Below are 22051 nucleotides of genomic sequence, written 5' to 3' on the forward strand. Positions count from 1 at the left end.
TTCTTTTTCCTCACACATAAACCCACCCCCCCACCATTATAATTCACCCTCTGTCTTTTTTATTTCACTCTGTCCATCCTCTCGTTCTCACTTACTCTTGAATATGACTCATGGAACTCACTCCAATGACTCAAGTACCCCCTCCCCAGATTTCACTCCTCATCATGGTCTCTGTCTTTGTGTTTGATCAGCCATCATGGTGTGTGGATGATGTTGTAGTCTATCAGCATGGATAGACAATTCACTGTGTTAAATGACACTGGGAGTGGGCATTCATGGGTGTTATTTGGGTTAGCAAATCTGCAGGAAGAAAACCTGGGACCACAGGCCTTTTATAAAGTATATATTTGTCATGGATCAGAAGGCAGGGGCTGCTAGATTTGCTCATAAAGCAAACATATAGCGAAACATAAATTACAAAGTGGATACAATGTCACCTCAAAGGGCTATGAAGAATAGTTAAGTCAGTGAAAAAAATGTCAAGCTAATGAACTTCAATCTGGGAAGATGTGCAAGTGTTTATTTTGGAAGGAAGAATGAAGAGAAGCAAATTATGAGCGATGAGTTGAAGGGTATGGAAAGTGGCAAGGAAAGGGGAGTTGGAGCAGACACAAGGTCAGCCTTAAGAGAAAATGCTGGAAAATCTCAGCAGCTCTGGCAGCATCTGGAAGGAGAAAAAAGAGCTGATGTTTCGAGTCTCACTGACCATTTGTCTAGCTTTGACAAAGGGTCAGTCAGACTTGAAACGTCAGCTCTTTTCTCTCCTTACAGATGCTGCCAGACCTGCAGAGATTTTCCAGCATTTTCTCTTTTGGTTTCAGATTCCAGCATCCGCAGTGATTTGCTTTTATACAAGATCAGCCATAGTTGGAGAAAGTGGCAGATTTGGCTTGGTAGGGTTAATTAGTCTAATCCTGCTCTCAATCCTTATATTCTTATATGGCAAATGGGTTTTAAAATATCTAGACCTTGCATTTTGGAAAGTCAAATCAAGGTAGAAGTTTCATAGTGAATGGTAGGGCCTTATGGAGTGTAGTGAAACAGAGGGACCTTGGAGTTGAGGTGCACAGTTCTCTGAAAGTAGGGTCACAGGTAGACAGGACAGTGAAGAAGGCTTTTGGCCCACTAGCCTTCATCAGTCAGGGCACTGAGTACAGAAGTTGTGAAGTTGTGCTGCAGTTCTACAGGACGTTGGTGATGCCATATTTGGAGAATTGTGTTCAGGTTTGGTCACCTTGTTGTGGGAAGGATGTTATTAAACTGGAAAGAGTGCAGAAGAAATTTACAAGGATGTTGCCAAGGACTCAACGATCTGAGTGAAAAGAAGAGGTTGGACAAGCTGGGACATTTTTCTCTCGAGCGTAGGAGACTGAGCGGGACCTTATAGAGATGTATAAGATCATGAGAGGCAAGGATAGGGTGAATGCACTCAGTCTTTTTCCCAGGGTTGAAGAATCGTGATCTAGAGGGGAAAGGTTAGAGGGGAAAGAATAAAATGGAATTTGAGGGGCAACGTTTTTACACAGAGGGTGGTACGCATTGAGAATGAGCTGCCAACTGAATTGCTTGAGGTGGGTACATTAACAACATTTAGAAGATGTTTGGGCAAATACATAGATAGGAAAGGTTTCGTGGGATATGGAGAAAGTGAGAACTGCAGAAGCTGGAGATCAGAGTCGAACAGTGTGGTGCTGGAAAAGCACAGCAGGTCAGGCAGCATCCGAGGAGCAGGTGAATTGATGGTTTCAGCGTAAGCCCTTCATCAGGAATTCCAAGTGGATATTAATTTGCTCCTTCAGAATTTTCTCCAATTTTCCCCACCACTGACATGGATTCATCGGTCTGTAATTTCCTTGTTCATCTCTGCCATCTTTCTTAAAAAAGTGGAACCACATTAACCATCCCCATAGTCCTCTGGCATTGTCCTATGGCCAGGGAAGAATTAAAACTTTGTCTCAGAGCCTCTGCAATTTCCTGCCCTCGGATGTCATTCTTCCGGGCGAGCAATTTGTTTGTTTTAAGCCTGACCTTGCTTCCAAAAACTCTATTTCCGATGTCAAATTGTGTAGGATCCTTTTTCTGAATTCCATTCCTTTCCCAGAGTGAAGACTGAAAATAACTATTCATTTAGCTCCCTACCAATATCCTGTAGCTTCACACATTGTTTCTCCCCTGGGCCTTACTCTTTCCCTGGTTAAACTTTTTCCCTTGAATGGGTTTGTAAAATATCTTCTGATGCTCCCTAATTCTGTTCACAAGTCCTTTTTCATGTTGTTCTAATTGCATCCTTTAGTTCCAGCTTGCACTCCCTATATTCCTTCTCGGCTGCAGCTAAATTGCTTCCCTCGGGCTTGTTAAAGTCTCTACTTCTCTGCTTTATCCAGTCCTGAATTGTCTTCAACATCCAGGGTTCTCTCAACTTATTGCTGCTCAATTTTCCCTTAAAAGATACATGTTGAACAGCTGCCCACTTCCTGTTTGAATGCCCCGTTTCCCCCCCCCCAACTGCTCCATTGGAGACTTGCCCCCAAGGAGGTTTTCCCACTCACCTTTTGTCAGATCATGCTATATTTTAATAAAATCTGCCTACTCCCAGTCTGCAGGCCATTTTTTTCCTTGTCCACAACAAATTTGTGCTGTGCTGTGATCGCTACTACTAAAATGTTTCTCTATGGCCATATTGATAAATTGTCTCGCCTCTTCCCCCAGAACCTGTACCAGCATTGCATCATCCCATGTTGGGCCTTCTACATATTGATACAAAAATATTTCTCTGGATACATTTTAAGAAATCTGCCCCCTCTAAATCCTTAAAACTGTTCCCATTCCAACTGATGTTGGGAAGGTTGAAATCCTGGAACATAGTTTCCCAATTATTACTCTTAGAAATCTCATAGAGTCAGAGAGTTCATAGAGATGTCCAGCATGGAAACAAACCCTTTGGTCCAACTCATCCATGCTGACCCAGTATCCTAAATCAATCTGGTCCCATTTGCCAGCACTTGGCCGGTATCCCCATAAACCCTTCTTATTCATATACTCATCCAGATGCCTTTTAAACGTTACAATTGTACCAACCTCCACCACTTTCTCTGGTGGCTCATTCCATACAAGCACCACCCATTTCTTGAAAACATTGCCACCTAGGTACCTAGAACAAGGAACAAAGAACAAACGACATGAAAGCACAGAAACAGGCCCTTCAGCCTTCCAAGGCTGCGCTAATCCAGATCCTCTATCTAAATGTGACACCCATTTCCTAAGGATCTGTATCCCTCTCCCCCTTGCCCATTCATGTATCTGTCTAGATACACCTTAAATTATGCTACGCTGGCAACGTGCTCCAGGCACCCACCACTCTCTGCCTAAAGAACTTTCCATGCATAGCTCCCTTAAACATTTCCCCTCTCACCTTGAACCCATGACCCCAACTAATGGAGTCCTCCACTCTGGGAAAAAGCTTCTTGCTATCCACCCTGTCTATACCCCTCATGATTTTGTAGGCCTCAATCAGGTCCCAACTCAACCTCTGTCTTTCTCATGAAAATAGTCTAATCTACTCAACCTCTCTTCATAGCTAATGCCCTCCATACCAGGCATTAGCTACTCCAGCAATCTTAGTGTCATCTGCAAACTTGCTAATCAGACCACTTACACAAACAATAGTGGTCCCTGCGGATCCCTGTGGGACATCACTGGTCACAGGTCTCCATTTTGAGAAGCTCCCTTCCATTATTACTCTCTGTCTCCTGTTGCCCAGCCAGTTCTCTATCCATCTAGCTAGTACACGCTGACCCCATGTGACTTCACCTTCTCCATCAGCTGACCATGGGGAACCTTATCAAACGCCTTACTGAGTCCATATATATGACATCTATAGCCCTTACCTCATCAATCAACTTTGTCACTTCCTCAAAGGATTCTATTAAGTTGGAAAGGCATGACCTTCTCTGCACAAAACCATGTTGCCTATCACTGATAAGCCCATTTTCTTCCAAATGTAAATGGATCCTATCCCTCATTATCTTCTCCTGCAGTTTCCCTACCATTGATGTCAGGTTCACCTGTCTATAATTACCTGGAGTATCCTTGCTACCCTTCTTACAGCAATCCTACAAATTCTCCAGTCCTCACCCATGGTCAGGGATGGTGCAAAGGTTTCTGTTAAAGCTCCAGCTATTTTCTCTCTTGTTTCCCTTAGTAACCGATTAAATCTTTCCCCTCTCAACCTAAACCTATGATCTCTAGTTCTGGACTCCTCAACCCCAGACATGATCTACTTACCTTATCCATGCCCCCCCACAATTTTATAGACACCTGTAAGGTCACCTCTCCGCCTCTGACATGGCAGGGAAAACAGCCCCAGCCTGTTCAACCTCTTCCTGTAGCTCAAATCCTCCAACCCTGACAACATCCTTGTAAATCTGAACCCTTTCAAGTTTCACAACATCTTTCCTCTAGCAGGGAGTCTAGAATTGCACACAATATTCCAAAAATAGCCGAACCAAAGTCCTGTACAGCTGCAGCATGATCTCCCAACTCCAACAGGTTTAATTGGAAGCCTTCATCAGATGTTTATGGAGTACTCCGCAACTACCTGATGAAGGAGCAGCGCTCCGAAAGCCAGTGCTTCCAATTAAACCTGTTGGACTATAACCCTGGTGTTGTGTGATTTTTAACTTTACCAGGGGAAAGCCACTATGTCCAGGCTTCTGGCAATGACTCTGACCCTGCAGCTGAGAAGGGAAGGGGGCCAGATGGGGAGAGCAATAGTGATAGGGGATTCATTGGCTAGGGGAAGAGAGAAGAGATTCTGTGGATGAGAATGAGACTCCTGGATGATATGTTGTCTTCTGGGTTGCCAGGGTTAGGGATCTCAGCATTCTTATAGGGTAGGATGACCAACCAGAAGTCATGGTACAAGTTGGTACCAATGACATAGCGAGGAAAAGGGATGAGGACCTGAAAATTGAATTTAGGAAGTTATGAAGGAAGCAAAAAAGAAGGACCTCAAGGGTAGTAATCTTTGGGTTGCTGCCTGTGCCACATGCTAGTGAGGGCAAGGATAGGAAGATATGGCAGATAGACGTGTGACTGAAGAGTTGGTGCAAGAGGCAGGGTTTCAGATTTGTGGATCATTGGGTCCTCCTCTGGGCAAGGTATGATCTGTACAAAAGAGATGGGTTGTACCTGAACTCGAGGGAGACCAATATCCTTGTGCACAGGTTTGCTAGAGCTGTTGGGGAAGCATTAAACCAGGTTGCCAGCAGGGTGGAAACCAGACCGCCAGGTAAGAAGATGCAGCAGTTGGTGTAAATGTGTAGAGAGACTGTGAGGAAGGGAAGGCTGAAATGGCAAGAGGATGGAGTCCAGGCAGAAAGGCAGAAGGATGTAATGCAGAGATCAGAGCAAAACTTAGAAAAGAAAAAAGTCAAATTGGGTGATAGAATTGTATGCAGAAGACAGGAAGATTGCTAGACTCGAAAGGGACAGTGGGTATAAGGGCACTTTATCTGAATACTCCAAAGTCGATGAACTTGTTGGGCAAATCAGTACAAAAGGGGTATGATTTAGTTGCCATTACAGAAATGTGGTTGCAAGATGGTGATGACTATCCTGACTCGTGAATTAAATGTCCAAGGGTATCAGGTAATTAGGAAGAATAGGCAGGAAGTTAATGGAGGTGGGGTCATGCTCTTAATTAAGGATGAAATGAGAGCAATAGGGAGAGACCTTATAGGATCTAAGGAGCAAAATGTTGAATCTGTTTGGGTGGAGATCAGGAATGTAAGGGGAAGAAGTCACTGCTGGGAGTAGTCTATAGGCCACCCAATAATAATGCGACAGTGGCACAGGCGATCAGTCAGAAAAAATTTACAGGGATGTTGCCAGGGTTGGTGGATTTGAGCTATAGGGAGAGGCTGAACAGGCAGGAGCTGTTTTCCATGGAGTGTCAGAGGCTGAGGGGTGACCTTATAGAGGTTTACAAAATTATGAGGGGCATGGATATGGTAAATAGGTAAAGTCTTTTCCCTGGGGTCGGGGAGTCCAGAACTAGAGGGCATAGGTTTAGGGTGAGAGGGGAAAGATATAAGAGACCTAAGGGGCAGCTTTTTCACACAGAGGTTGGTACGTGTATGGAATGAGCCGCCAGAGGAAATGGTGGGGGCTGGAACAATTGCAACATTTAAGAGGCATTTGGAAGGGTATATGAATAGGAAGGGTTTGGAGGGTTATGGGCCGGGTGCTGGCAGGTGGGGCTGGATTGGGTCGGGATATCTTGTTGGCATGGATGGGTTGTACTGAAGGGTCTGTTTCCATGCTGCACATCTCTATGATGCTATGAATGATCAGGGAGAAGGTAGGGCTGATCAGGGATAGCGGAGGGAACTTGTGCGTGGAGTCTGAGCAGATAGGGGAAGCCCTAAATGAGTTATTTGCTTCGGTTTTCACCAAGGAAAGAGAACTTGTGAATGAAAACTTTGAGGAGCTGGGATACAGGCTTGGGCCAGTTCATATTTATCCTGGGCTGCTCCGGGAAGCGAGAAACGAGGTTGCTAAGCTGCTGGCGAGGATATTTGCCTCCTCACTCTCCACAGGAGTTCTACCGAAGGATTAGAAGGAGGTAAATGTTGTTCCTCTTTTCAAGAAGGGTAATAGGGAAATCCCTGGCAATTACAGACCAGTCAGTCTTACATCTGTGGTCAGCAATGTTTGGAAAGAATTCTGAGGGATGGGATTTATGACTATTTGGCAAAGCATAGTGTGATTAAAGGCAGTCAGCATGGTTTTGTGAGGGGCAGGTCATACCTCACAAATCTTATTGAGTTCTTTGAGGAGGTGTTAAGACAGATCGATGAAGGTCAAGCAGTGGATGCAATGTATATGGACTTCAGCAAGGCATTTGATAAGGTTCCCCATGGTAGGCTCATTCGTAAAGTCAGGAAGTTTGGGATACAGGGAGATTTGGCTATCTGGATTCAGAATTGGTTGGCTGACAGAAGGCAGAGAGTAGTTGTAGATGGAAAATATTCTGCCTGGAGGTCAGTGTTGAGTGGGGTCCCACAGGGCTCTGTACTTGGGCCTCTGCTCTTCGTAGTTTTTTTAAATGATGTGGATGAAGAGGTTGAGGGGTGGGTTAGTAAATTTGCAGATGACACAAAGGTTGGAGGTGTCATTGATAATATAGAGGGCTACTGCAGGCTGCAGCGTGACATAGACAGGATGCAGAGCTGGGCTGAGAAATGGCAGATGGAGTTCAATCTGGATAAATGTGAAGTGATGCATTTTAGAAGGTCAAACTTGAATGCTGAATATAGGATTAAAGACAGGATTCTTGGCAGTGTGGAGGAACAGAGGGATCTGGAATAGAGCCCTCAAAGTTGCCACCCAAGTGGATAGGGTTGTTAAGAAAGCATATGGTGTTTTGGCTTTCATTAACGGGGATCGAGTTTAAGAGCCGCGAAGTTTTGCTATAGCTCTACAAGTCCCTGGTGAGACCACACTTGGAATATTGTGTCCAGTTCTGGTTGCCCTACGTAGGAAAGATACAGAGGCTTTGGAGAGGGTGCAAAGAAGGTTTACCAGGATGCTGCCTGGACTGGAGGGTTTGCCTTATGAAGAAAGGTTGAATAAGCTCGGACTTTTCTCTCTGGAGAGAAGGAGGAAGAGAGGAGACCTGATCGAGGTGTACAAGATAATGAGTGGAATAGATAGAGTCAATAGTCAGAGACTTTTCCCCAGGGCTGGATTGACTGGTATGAGGAGTCATAGTTTGAAGATATATTAGGAGGAAGGTATAAAGGAGACATCAGAGGTAGGTTCTTAATGGAGAGAGTTGTGAATGCATGGAATGCCTTGCCAGCGGTGGTGGTGGAAGCGAAGTCATTGGGGACATTTAAGCGACTGCTGGACATGCACATGGATAGCATTGAGTTGAGGGGTGTTTAGGTTAAGTTATGTTATTTTACATTAGGATTAAACCTTGGCACATCATCGTGGGCCAAAGGGCCTGTTCTGTGCTGTACTTTTCTATGTTCTATGTCTATGTTCTATTTTGGGAGATATCGGATCTCATCAGTCTCTAATACTAAGAGATGAAAGTATTTGTACTTTTTCTGACATGTTACCTGAGAGATTGGTAATTTGTGGAATAGATGGACAGAAATTTAGCATTAATCTGTGTAATATCAGGTTGGAGAGCTGAATCAAGATTGGGAAAGTAACAGTGGGAATGACTGACAGATTTTCAGGAATACAGTGTGTTCTTCTGAATGATTTCACAGGATCCAAGGTGGGAGTGACACGCATTGTTGTGGAGAAGCCAAAGGAAGACCAAGAAACTGAGGAGTTAAAAGAAAAACACTCTGGAATTCTTCCAGACTGTGTACTAACAGGATCTCACTACCATAGGTTACAGCATGAAGCAAAAACAAAGGTGTTGATGTCCAGTTTGATGTAATGGTGCAGGAAAAATCTGAACAGCATTGGGTCAGGTAGAAGTGTTTAGTCTTGAAAGGCTAATGGATTTACAACAGACAGACAAGACATTAAAGATATATATATATTGATACATACTCAGAAAAGGAATCAGATTGTATTCCTGAGGTTATTATCTTAAAGATAGAATCCTAAGACAAAAATGGAGACCATGGCAGGTTAGTGCAGAGGAGAAATGGCAGAGGTGCACCAGATCGTGTTGCTGGTAGCATACAGACAGGAAGTGTTCTGGGTAGAATATGGATTACCTGTAGGAGGTCACCTAGGTATGAGGAAGACTCAAGCTAAGTTACAACAGCATTTGTATTGGCCTGGACTGCACAAGGATGTGGTTAAACTTTGCAGTATATATCATACGTGCCAAATGGTAGGTAAGCCACAGGCAGTAATAAAACCAGCACCTTTGTTGCCAACTCCCACATTCGAAAAACCTTTCATGTGGGTAATGATTGATTGTGTAGGTCCCCTCCCCAAAGCTAAGAGTCGGAACCAATATTTGCTAACCATAATGGATATGTCTACCACATGTCTGGAATTAATCCGTGAGAGATTCAGTCAGACCAAGGCTCTAATTTTATTGCTAGGCTGCTTACGGAAGTCATGGATAGCTTCGGCATACAGCACTTTAAATCAAGTGCGTACCATCCTGAATCCCAGGGAGCTTTGGAAAGGTGGCATCAGAATCTGAAGACCACGTTAAGAGTGTACTGTCAGGACTATCCAACTGATTAGGATAAAGTTATCCCATTCATATTGTTTGCCAGTAGGGATGCTCCAAACAAATCTACACAGTTTACTCCCTATGAGTTATATCCGGACTTGAAGTGAGAGGGTCTTTGAAATTAATTAAAGAGAAATTGACAGGGCTGAACTAGGAGATCTCACACTTGGATTATGTATTGGAGGTGAGGGAGAGATTAATTCGGGTTGGTGAGTTAGCTAAACAGCACCTGAAGAGGGCACTGCATAGAATGATGGCAGATAAATCTATAAAATTTGGACGTTTTCCCATGGAGATGATGTATTAATATTGTTATCAGTGATAGGAGATCCCTTCAAAGCCAGGTTTCGTGGTCCCGATCAAATTAAGCAAAAGTTGAGTCAGGTAAACTATCGGGTAAAGCTGCTGGATAGGACAAAAAAATGTAACAGGTATGTCATGTGAATATGTTGAAACCTTATTATAATAGAAACTGGGAAGTGGGGAAACAGTGTTAGTTACTGCCCCACAGCATGAAGTACCAAATCCAGATGTTGTGGAGTTTGATGTGCTTCAAAATACGTAAACTAATGAGGGGATCCTTGAGGAGTGGGATAGACTAATGAATCTGTCTCAGGAGCAAAGAATCCAGTTGAAAGGTTTGTTACAGCAGTATGAGGCCATATGCAGGAATAAGATGGGGACGACTAATATTGTTGTGCATGGTACTGGCCTTACAACATTTTAATGTTTACGTGATGAACAATGAATCAGAGACAGTTGTGTACACTGACCACAATCCTCTTACATTTTTGGAAAGATTTAAAGACAAGAATATAAGACTATTTTGTTGGAGTCTTAAGTTACAGAATTTCAGTTTACAAATTATACATGTTGTGGGTCATAAAAATGTAATTGCAGATGCGTTATCGTGGATTTAAAGGAAAATCTATAGATAAGATTGGACAGATTCCAATGTCATATTCTACAGAAATTAATATGAAAGTATAACTGAGATTAATGACCTATGTATTTCTTTGTAACAGGATTAAGAATCAGAAAAAAATGAAGTCATCTTTTCATTATGATGGCTTTATTATTTTCTTAAGCGGGGGGGGGGGGGGGGGTGTTATAATGTTGAGGGCTTGGTCTGTACCTTTATTAGAGAGTGAATGCTGTTCTGAACTGAGAGATTACAAGCATCTGTGATGTATAGACAGCAGTCTCAGAATGTGCTGGAAAATTGAAAATATGTAACATTTGGCTGTGAAATGGATACCTCAGTTTTGGTTGCTGTTTTGATAACAATTCAGATTTAACCAAGCAGTTGAAGTTATGCCCCAGGATACTAAAATCAAGCTGTTTGGGTCCTAAAGTATATAACTGCTAGACTGGGTCTGCAGCAGATGGTGAAGGAACCAACAAGAGGGAAAAACATACTTAACCTCATCCTTATTAATCTGCTGGGTGCAGAAGCACCTCTCCATGACTGTATTGGTAAAAGTGACCACTGCACTGTCCTTGTGGAGACCAAATCCCACCTTCACATTGAGAATAACCTCGATCGTGTTGTGTGGCACTATCACCGTGCTAAATGGGACAGACTTCGAACCGATCCAGCAGCTTAAGACTGGGCATCCATGAGGTGCTGTGGGCCATCAACACAATCTACAATGCCATGGCCCTGATAACATTCCGGCAATAGTACTGAGGACGTGTGCTCCAGAACTTGCTGCTCCCCTAGCCAAGCTCTTCCAGTACAGTAACAACATTGGCATCTACCCTACAATATGGAAAATGGCCCAGGTATGTCCTGTACACAAAAAGTAGGACAAATCCAACCCAGCCAATTCCTGCTGGATAATCAGTTTACTCTCCATCATCAGTAAAGTGATGGAAGGGTCATCAAGCAGCACCTGCTCAGCAACAACCTCATGGCTTACTAACCCATGAGGTGGCACAGTAACTCAGTGGTTAGCATTGCTACCTCGCAGCGCCAGGGACCCGGGTTTGATTTCAGCCTCGTGTTTGCATGTTCTCCTTGTGTTTGTGTGGGTTTCCTCCGGGTGCTCCGGTTTCCTCCCACACTTCAAAGATGTGTAGGTTAGATGAACTGGTCATGCTAAATTGCCCATCATGTTCAGGGATGTGTAGGTTAGGTACATTAGTTGGGGTAAATTATAGGGTAGGGAGAATAGGTCTGGGTGGGTTACTCTATGGTGGGTTGATGTTGACTTGTTGGGCCAAAGGGCCTGCTTCCACACTGTAGGGAATTTAATTCTAAAAACAACCTGCTCAGTGACGCCCAGTTTGGGTTTCGCCAGGACCACTCAGCTCCTGACCTCATTACTACCTTGGTTCAAATATGGACAAAAGAGCTGAATTCCAGAGGGGAAGTGAGAGTGACAGCCCTTGACCTCAAGGCCACGTTTGACCGAGTATGACATCAAGGAGCCCTGGCAAAACTGGCATCAATGGGTATTGGGGACAAACACTCCGCTGGTTAGAATCATACTTGGCACAAAGGAAGATGGTTATGGTTGAGGAGGGTCATTCATCTCAGCTCCAGGACATTTCTGCAGGAGTCCCTGAGGGTAGTGTCTAGGCTCAACAATCTTCAGCTGCTGCATCAATGACTTTCCCTCTGTCATAAGGTCAGAAGTGGGGATATTCGCCAATGATTACAGTGTTCAGCACCATTTGCGACTCCTCAGATACTGAAACATGCCCAAATGCAACAAGATCTGGGGAATATCCAGGCTTGGGCCGACAAGTGGCAAGTAACATTCACACCACACAAATGCCAGACAATGATCATCACCAATAAGAGACACTCTAACCATCACCCCTTGACATTCTACAGTATTACCATCACTGAATTCCCCCACTGGCAATATCCTTGGGGTTACCATTGACCAGAAACTCAACTGGACTCACCACATGAACACAGTGGCTACAAGAGCAGGTCAAAGACTAGGGATACTGCAGCGAGTAACAGCGAGCAGTGATGGAACATTCCCCACTTGCCTGGATGGGTGCAGCTCCAACATCACTTAAAAAGCTTGACACCATCCAGGCAAAGCAACCCACTTGATTGGCACCACATCCACAAACATTCAGTCCCTCTACTGGTGCTCAGAAGTGTGTACTATCTACGAGATGCACTGCAGAATTCACCAAAGAACCTTAGACAATACCTTCCAAACCCACAACCACTTCCATCTCGAAGGACAAGGGCAGTAGGTACTTGGGAACACCGTTATCTGTAAGTTCCCCTCCAAGTCACTCACCACCCGGACTTGGAAATATGCCACCCGTTCCTTCGCAGTTGTTGGGTCAAAATCTTGGAATTCCCTCCCTACTGACATTGTGGGTCAACCCACAGCAAGCGATTCAAAGTGGCAGCTCACCATCACCTTCTCAAGGGCAAATAGAGATGGGCTATCAATGCTGGCCAGCCAGCGACGCCCAAGTCCCACAGATGAATAAAAAAATATAATAGCTCCATAAACAACACAGATTCAGTCTGAAATATGAATAGCTTCTGTGCCAAACTCTATTCACTGAAAATTTCTGAGCGTGCTTTCAGAGAGAGATGTCCAGGACCCTGAAGCTTGTTCGTAGTAGATATGCACTTGGTTTCACAGACCATTAAGATCCTGGGTGTTGCACGTGCAGTTTCAAAAGTGATCAGGATTCTGCCAGCTTCCCTGTGAATCAGACGGGGAGGAGTGTGCAGCAGGCATGATCACTGTGAAGCATGTGAAGATGCACCTTGTCTGCAGGGACGCCATGTACAAAACACTGGATGTGGGGAGGAAGAATGTGTCCAAAGCTGCCATCATCCTGATGGCCACCTTTGTGTGCAGCTGCACCAAGCCGTAATTCCACCCTGGGTGGACAAACACTGAGTGTGACTATGTACTGAAGCTCTACATGTCCCCAGTTATGAAGGGTAGGACTGGCCTTGTTGCAATAGAATGTTCCAAGTAATCAGACTGTTGTGATTCCCCTGTCCTTCGTGGAGAACTTTGCAAAGAAAAGCATCTTTGAGCACAAGTCCAGCAAAAAGTGGTCAGCATGTAATATCCTTGAGATGTGCTGCCATAGGACAGGGTGGATCCTGTTGGGTTGTGAGTCCTGAGCAGACTGTCAAAGTGATTTGGCAGAATGTCTCATTGCCGGAACTTTCCAACAAGCCCCAAGACATCGCTTGGCTGTTGGCATGAAGAGAGATCCTTTATGTAAGCCCAGACTCTCTGCTCACCACACACTGCCCTTGAAGCAACTGTGAGGGTGATGAGACTGCCATACATCTCCTTCTGGAATACGCCTTCGCAAAGGAAGTCTGGCGAAAGATGCAATGGGTTTTGTTGAGGTTCATCCCGAGCAGCTCCGTGATGCTCTACAGTGCATCCCCCAGGATGTACACCAAGACAAGTATCGACTGCATCTGGAGGATGATCTGCTCAGTGAAAGATGCTCTTCGGTCTGCCCGAATCTTGTTGGTCTTCCAGAACAAGGAGTTAACCCTGACCGAGTGTTGCAGGCTGGTACATTCCCAGGTGCATACCACGTGATGAGAGATGCACTAAAGCTTGGGGCAGCTGCCACCAAGGCACAGTGTGGAAAGATTAGGTTAAATGGGGTCCATTCGGTTATTGGACCCACCCAGTGCATCAAATACCTGTAGATATACTCCTGTACAAGTCAGCAATGCCTTTGGTTTGTTCGTTAGATGGAGTCAAACTCCAATGTTTATTTGCTTTTTGATGTGCTACTCCACAGAACCAAACTGCTTTAGTGACTGTGTATGTATATAAATATATTTTTATGAATAAAGTACATTTTTGAAATAAATCAGAGAATAATATTCAAAGTTTGAGAACTCGAGATAATTATGACAAAAATTCAGGCGGAATTGTAAGAATTTATTTCCACCCATTTTATTAGTTTTTACTACAAAATAAGGCCGACTTTATAAACGTGTTTTTTATAACACAACCTTGTGTGTTGTCAAACTGGTTGTGTCAGATTCCAGCAAATGGGCTGTAACTAAAGCAAGTGAGGAATGTTGGAGCTATTATCCCACCTGAGGGCAGTCAGGAGGCTTCATATCGAAGGTAGAGCTCAAGGAACTGAGCCAATCTCAAACTGCAACTTGCTCAAACAAATCCAGGAACTTATTTTCAATTGGTTCCAATGAAATAACCTGGAAGTAACTTCCACAAGGAAGTAAAGAGGCAAAAAGAATCCTGTTTCGGGATGATGGTAAGGTTCCAAGTTTCAATTCTGATTTTGTTCGATTTCTCTCCTCATGTCTCTCCCCCAAGGTTCTAGAGTCAAGGGTGCAGCTAGTTTGTGAGTGTGAACTTTCCAGTTTGCAGAGCCACTAGAGTTTCTATCTGCTGTCTGTGCATCAAGCTGAAACAGATCAAGGGCCGTGCTGGGTCACGAACTCTAGTTATTTCAACAACCCTGGTGTAAATATGTTTCGTCTCCATGTCGGAGTTTGCAATTTGTTTAAACAGACGGGATCATGGTTCTTTGTAACTTTAATAAACAGCCTGCTATACTGTAAATATTGATTGTATCGGAAGGTAGAAACAGCAACTGCACTGAGAAAACACCCAGGCTGGCTGAGCTGTCAGCGTACAGCACTGGCCGGTCGTCCCTGGTTTTCCCAGTAGGCGGACGTTCGCCTGAAAACCCAAATCCAGTCAGAAAATCAACCTGTCTTCAGATTCAACCTCAGACCTTGATTCATTTTGCCAGCCTTTCCTGATCTTAGCTTTGTCTGTCATCGGCAGTTGGAAAGGGCTGTGTAAATGTGTGGGTGACATGAGGCAGAACCGTAACAAATTCCTGTTGGTGAGACTTTTATTTTCCAAACCGACTGGAAAGTTTAGTTTCATGTCCCCCCCCCCCCCCCCCAGCCAGTAATGATCTTCTGAAAGGCTTTTAATGGCCAAATGTTCAAAACACGTAGGAATCGCCTTCATCCCTACACAAAGTCAAAACTCAGATGTCAAAGGGCCTCACAATTATTTGCCTTCAAGTAGAAAGAGCGCCCCTCACTGATATTTTTACAAACACTGCCTGCGTAGATTATTTTCAGTACCACTGTAAACAGAACAATAAGGCACAGTATACGCCTTTGGCCCTTGATGTTGTGCCAACCTTTTATCCTACTCGAAGATCAAACTAACCTAATGCCCTTAATTTTACTATCATCCATGTGCCTATCCAACAGTCGCTTAAATGTAGGTAAAAGCAATGACTGCAGATGCTGGAAACTAGAGTCTAGATTAGAGTGGTGCTGGAAAAGCACAGCAATTCAGGCAGCATCCGAGGAGCAGGAAAATCGACGTTTCGGGCAAAAGCCCTTCATCAGGAATAAAGGCAGGGAGCCTGAAGGGTGGGGAGATAAATGAGAGGAGGGTGGGGGTGGGGAGAAAGTAGCATAGAGTACAATAGGTGAGTGGGGGAGGGGATGAAGGTGATAGGTCAGGGAGGAGAGGGTGGAGTGGATAGGTGGAAAAGGAGCTGGGCAGGTAGGACAAGTCATGGGGACAGTGCTGAGCTGGAAGTTTGGAACTAGGGTGAGGTGGGGGAAGGGGAAATGAGGAAACTGGTGAAGTCCACATTGATGCCCTGGGGTTGAAGTGAGGCATCTGGTGGTGAGGGAGCAGCGGTGAAGGACGCCCACGACCTCCATGTCCTCGGTCCCTAATGTATCTGACTCTGCTACCACTGCTGGCAGTGCATTCCATGCACTCACCACTCTCCTAATATGTTTACAATAATGTTCTGATGGGTCAGACTTCATGTAAATTCCCCAGTTAGTTTGGAATACTGCATCCAGTCCTGATCTCCTTGTTATAAGGAAGATGTTGTGAAACTTGGAAGGGTTCAGAAAAGGCTTCAGATCAGCTCAGTGGTTAACACTGCTGCCTCACAGCGCCAGTGACCCAGGTTCAATTCCACCCTCGAGCGATTGTCTGTGTGAAGTTTGCAGATGTGTCTGCATAGCCTTCCTTCCCCAGTCCAAAGACATGCTGGCTAGGTGGATTAGCCATGGGAGATACATGTTTATGGAGGAGATGGTGGGACTGGGTGTGATGTCCTTTGGAGGATTGGTGTAGACTGAATGGCCTGCTTCCAAACTGTAGAGTTTCTAGTTATGAAAGATTTACAAGGACCTTGCCAGGGCTGGAGGATTTGAACCACAGCGAGATATTGGGGCTCTTTTCCCTGGAGCATTGGAGGCTGAGGGGTGACTTTATAGGTGTTTATAAAGACATGAGGGACATGCATTTGGTGCATATTCAAGGTATTTTCCTCAGGGTTTAGAGGGATATGGGCCAAATGCTGACAAATGGGACTAGATTAATTTAGGATATGGCAAAGATAAGTTGGACCGAAGGTCTGTTTCCGTTTTGTAAATCAGTGAGAGGGAAAAGGTTTAAAAGGGGCTGAAAAAGCAACTTTTTCAAGGGTGATGCGCATGTGGAAGGAGCTTCCAGATGGAGTGGTGGAGAGTGGTACAGTTACAGCATTTAAAAGGCATCTGGATGCGTATAGGAATAGGAAGGGTTTAAGAAGGATATGGGCCAAATGCGGGAAAATGGGACTTGATTAATTTCGAATATCTGACAGGCATGGACGAGTTGAACTAAAGGGTCTGGTTCTGTGCTGCACGTCTCTATGACTCTGGCTCTAATTAAAGAGAGACATGAGTCAGATTGTTCCAATTCATACAACCAGACGGGATATACCCAAAGTTACTACAGGAAGTGAAGGAAGAGATTGCTCCATCTTTGGCGATGATCTTTGCATCCTCACTGTCCACTGGAGTTGTGCCAGATGTTTGGAGGGTGGCAAATGTTATTTCCCAAGGGAACACAGCTACCAATTCTGCAATATTAATTATAAAGTAGTGACGTCTTTATGGGAATCTGTCTGCATTCCAGGGAATCTGTACAAAAGCTTCTTTGCTGGATGATCCTGTGTGTATTGAAAACCTAATATTTTAATGGAAACTCAAACAAAGTCCTTTTCATGTATGTCTATGTAAGATTAATTCATGGAGATCGTTAGCTATGGGCTTTTTAAAAAAAATCTCTTTTATCTGTTCATTGAATCACAGTGTCATACAGCACAGAAACAGACCCCTTTGGTCCAACTCATCTGTGCCAATCAGGCGTCCCATCTGACCTCATCCCACTTGCCAGATTTGGCCCTTATCCTTCTAAATTCTTCCTCTTCATGTACTGATCCAGATGCATTTTAAATGTGGCAATTATCCACACCTCCATTACTTCCAGGCGCTGGTGTTGGACTGGGGTGGGCAAAGTTAAAAGTCACACAACACCAGGTTATAGTCCAACAGGTTTATTTGGAATCACGAGCTTTTGGAGCGCTGCTTCTTCATCAGATGGCAGCTAGTTCCATAAACTCAACACTCTCTACGCGAAAAAGTTGCCCTCAGGTCTTTTTTACATCTTTCCCCTTAAACCTATGCCATTTAGTTTTGGACTGGTCCACCTGGGTGAAAAAGACCTTGAACATTCATGCTGTCCATGCCCCTCATGGTTTTATAAACCTCTATAAGATCACCCCTCAGCCTCCAATGCTCCAGGGAAAAAAGTCCCCAGCTTATACAGCCCTCTCCCTATCACTCACACCCTCCAGTTCCCATAACATCCTTGTAACTCTTTTCTGCACCCCCTCAAGTTTAGCAATATAGAAAGGTGACCAGAATTATACACAGTATTCTAAAAGTGGTGTCACCAATGTCCTGTACAGTCACAACATGACATTCCAACTCCTAACTCAATGTTTTGACCAATGAAGGAAGCATGCTAAATGCCTTCTTCTCCACCCTGTCCACCTGCAACTCCAAGAAACTATGCACCTGCACCCCAAGGTATCTTTATTTGGTAACACTCACCAGGGCTCTAGCATTAACTGTATAAGACCTGTCCTGGTTTGTTTGAGCAAAATGCAACACCTCATATTTATCTAAATTAAACTCCACCTGCTATGCTTCAGCCCGTGTCCAGCAATTTTGGTGTCATCTGCAAACTTACTAATCATGTCTCTGAGATTCACATCCAAATCATTTATATAAATGGCAAAAAGTAGTGGACCCAGCATCAATCCTTGTGGCACACCGCCTCCAGTACAAAACACAACTCTCCGCCACTACCCTGTTGTCTCCTACCTTCAAGCCAATTATGTATCCAAATGGCTAGCTCTTCCTGGATCCTATGTGATCTAATCTTACTGACCAGTGTACAGTGCAGAACTTTGTCGAACACCTTGTTGAAGTCCATAGAGACAATGTTTACCGCTCTGCCCTCATCAATCTTCTTTGTCACCTTATGAAAAAACTCAATCAAGTTAGTGAGACCAGAATAAAACCAGGGTGACTATCCCTAATCAGTCCTTGTCTTTAGAAATGAAGGTAAATCCTGTCCCATCAAAAGGTTCTCCAGCAACTTACCCATCACTGACATAGATGCAAGTCTATAATTCCATGGTTTTTCTTATCGCCTTTCCTCAATAATGAAGGAATATTAGCCAACCTCAAGTCTTCCGGCACTTCACCATGGCTGTCGATGCTGCAAATATCTCAATAAGGAGCCCAGCAACCTCTTCCCTAGCTTCCCACAGAGTTCAGGGAAACATCTGATCAGGTCCAGGGGATTTATCTACCTTCATGCGTTTTAAAGCATCTGCCACCTCCTCTTTGTAATGTGGACTCTTTTTAAGACATCACTATTTATTTCCTCAAGTTACCTAGCTTATACGTCTTTCTCCACAGTAAATACTGATGCAAAATATTTGTTTAGTATCTCACACATCTCCCGTGGCACCACACAAAATGTAGAGGAGCTGGTGTTGGATGGGGTTGTCAAAGTTAAAAATTACACAACACCAGGTTATAGTCCAACAGGTTTATTTGGAAACAGAAGCTTTTGGAGCACTGCTCCTTCAGCTACCTGATGAAGAAGCAGCACTCCGAAAGCTAGTCTATAACCTGGTGTTGTGTGATCTTTAACGTTGTACCACACATAGATGACCATGTTGATCTTTAAGGGGTCATATTCTCTCTCTACTTGCTATTTTTCTTTTATGGAATCTCTTTGGATTCCTCTATTTGCCAAAGCTGTCCTCCAAATTTCCTTGGAGAAAGTGAGGACTGCAGATGCTGGAGATCAGAGCTGAAAAATGTGTTGCTGGAAAAGCACAGCAGGTCAGGCAGCATCCAAGGAGCAGGAGAATCGACGTTTCGGGAATAAGCCCTTCTTCAATTTCCTTGTTAAGTATACTCCTACTACCCTGATATTCCTCCAGGGATTCACCCAATATCACATATCTGATACAAGTCTCCTTTTTCTTGATCAGAGCCTCAATTTCTTGAGGCATCCAGCATTCCCTACACTTGCCAACCTTACCGTTCACACTAATAGGGACATACTGTCTCTAAGCTCTTTATATTCTCATTTTTAAATGCTTCCTATTTCCCAACTGTACCTTTACCTGCAAGGAGGCTCCCTCAATCAACCTTTGAAAGTTCCTGTCTAGTACCGTCAAAGTAAGCCTTACTCCAATTTAGAACTTTAACTTTTAAATCAGGTCTATCCTTTTTCATAAGTATTTTTAAACTAATAGAATTATGGTCACTTAGTGCTCCCAAAGTGCTCCCTCACTGACACCTCAGTCACTTGCCTTATTTCCTAACAGGTCAAACATTGCTCCTTCTCTAGTAGGTACATTCAAGTATTGAATAAAAATGTTTTCTTGTACACCCTTAATAAATTCCTCCCTATCCAATCCCGTAACACTATGACAGTCCCAATCAATGTTTGGGAATTTAAAATCCCCTCTTGTTATAACTATTATTCTAAAAGACATCTGACATTTCTTTATATATTTGCTTCTCAATTTCCCACTGATTATTGGAGGGCCTATAAAACAATACCAACAACGTGATCATCCCTTTCTTATTTTTCAGCTCTACCTGTGTAACTTCACCGGACAATCACCCGGGAATATCCTAAGTACAGCCGTAATTTTATCCCTAGTTAAAAACACCACTCCTCATTCTCTCTTGCTTCCCTTTCTGTCATTTCTACTGTATCTGTACTCCAGAAGATTAAGCTGCCAGTCCTGTCCACCCCTGGGCCACATTTCTGCATTAAACAAAAAACAAAGAACAAAGAAAATTACAGCACTGGAACAGGCCCTACGGCCCTCCAAGCCTGTGCTGATCCAGATCCTCTATCTAAACCTGCTGCTGATTTTCTAAAAATCAATAACCCTCTGCTCCCTACCCATTCATGTATCTGTCTAGCACCCACCACACTCTGCATAAAGAACTTTCCACGCATATCTCCCTTAAACTTTTCCCCCTCACTTTGATCTCGTGACCCCGAGTAATTGAGTCCCCCACTCTGGGAAAAAAGCTTCTTGCTATCCACCCTGTCGACACCTCTCATGATTTTGTAGACCTCAATCAGGTGCCCCCTCAACCTCCATCTTTCTAATGAAAATAATCCTAATCTACTCAACCTCTCCTCATAGCTAGCACCCTCCATACCTGGCAACATCCTGGTGAACCTCCTCTGCACCCTCTCCAAAGCATCCACATCCTTTTGGTAATGTGGCGACCAGAACTGTACACAGTATTCCAAATGTGGCCGAACCAAAGTCTTACACAACTGTAACATGACCTGCCAACTCTTGTACTCAATACCCCATCCAATGAAGGAAAGCATGCCGTATGCCTTTTTGACCACTCTATTAACCTGCGTTGCCACCTTCAGGGTACAATTGGACCTGAACACTCAGAACTCTCTGTGCACCAATTTTCCCCAGGGCTTTTCCATTTACTGTATAGTTCAATCTTCCAAAATACATCACCTCGCATTTGTCCGGCTTGAACTCCATCTGCCATTTCTCTGCCTATCTCTCCAATCTATCGATATTCTGCTGCATTCTCTGACAGTCCCCTTCACTATCTGCTACTCCACCAATCTTAGTGTCATCTGCAAACTTGCTAATCAGACCACCTACACCTTCCTTCAGATCATTTCTGTATATCACAAACAACAGGGGTCCCAGCACAGATCCCTGCGGAACACCACTGGTCACAGGTCTCCATTTTGAGAAACTCCCTTCCACTATTCCTCTCTGTCTCCTGTTGCCAGTTCTCTACCCATCTAGCTAGTACACCCTGGACCCCATGTGACTTCACCTTCTCCATCAGCCTCCCATGGGGAACCTTACCAGATGCCTTACTAAAGTCCATGTATATGACATCTACAGTCCTTCCCCCATCAATCAACACTGTCACCTCCTCAAAGAATTCTATTAGGTTTTTAAGATGTGACCTTCCCTGTACAAAACTATGCTGCTGATCACAGATCTTCCAAATGGGAATAGATCCTATCCCTCAGTATCTTCTCTAATAGCTTCCCTACCACTGACGTCAGGCTCACCGGTCTATAGTTACCTGGAGTATCCCTGCTACCCTTCTTAAACAAGGGGACAACATTAGCCAATCTTCAGTCCTCCAGCTCCTCACCCCTGTTCAAGGATGCTGCAAAGATATCTGTTCAGGCCCCAGCTATTTCCTCTCTTACTTCCCTCAGTAACCTGGGATAGATCACATCCAGATCTTAGCATAATCAAAAATCTACCCCTGACCTCAACATCCATCATGTCCCTCTCCTTGGTGAATACCGATGCAAAGTTCTCATTAAGAATCTCACCTATTTTCTCTGACTCCATGCCTATCTTTCCTCCTTTGTTCTTGAGTGGGCCAACCCTTTCTCTAGTCAC

This window comes from Chiloscyllium plagiosum, unplaced genomic scaffold (assembly GCF_037043375.1).
Source record: "Chiloscyllium plagiosum isolate Xiang-an unplaced genomic scaffold, Cpla_swu_hap1 HiC_scaffold_12, whole genome shotgun sequence".
Taxonomy (NCBI): domain Eukaryota; kingdom Metazoa; phylum Chordata; class Chondrichthyes; order Orectolobiformes; family Hemiscylliidae; genus Chiloscyllium; species Chiloscyllium plagiosum.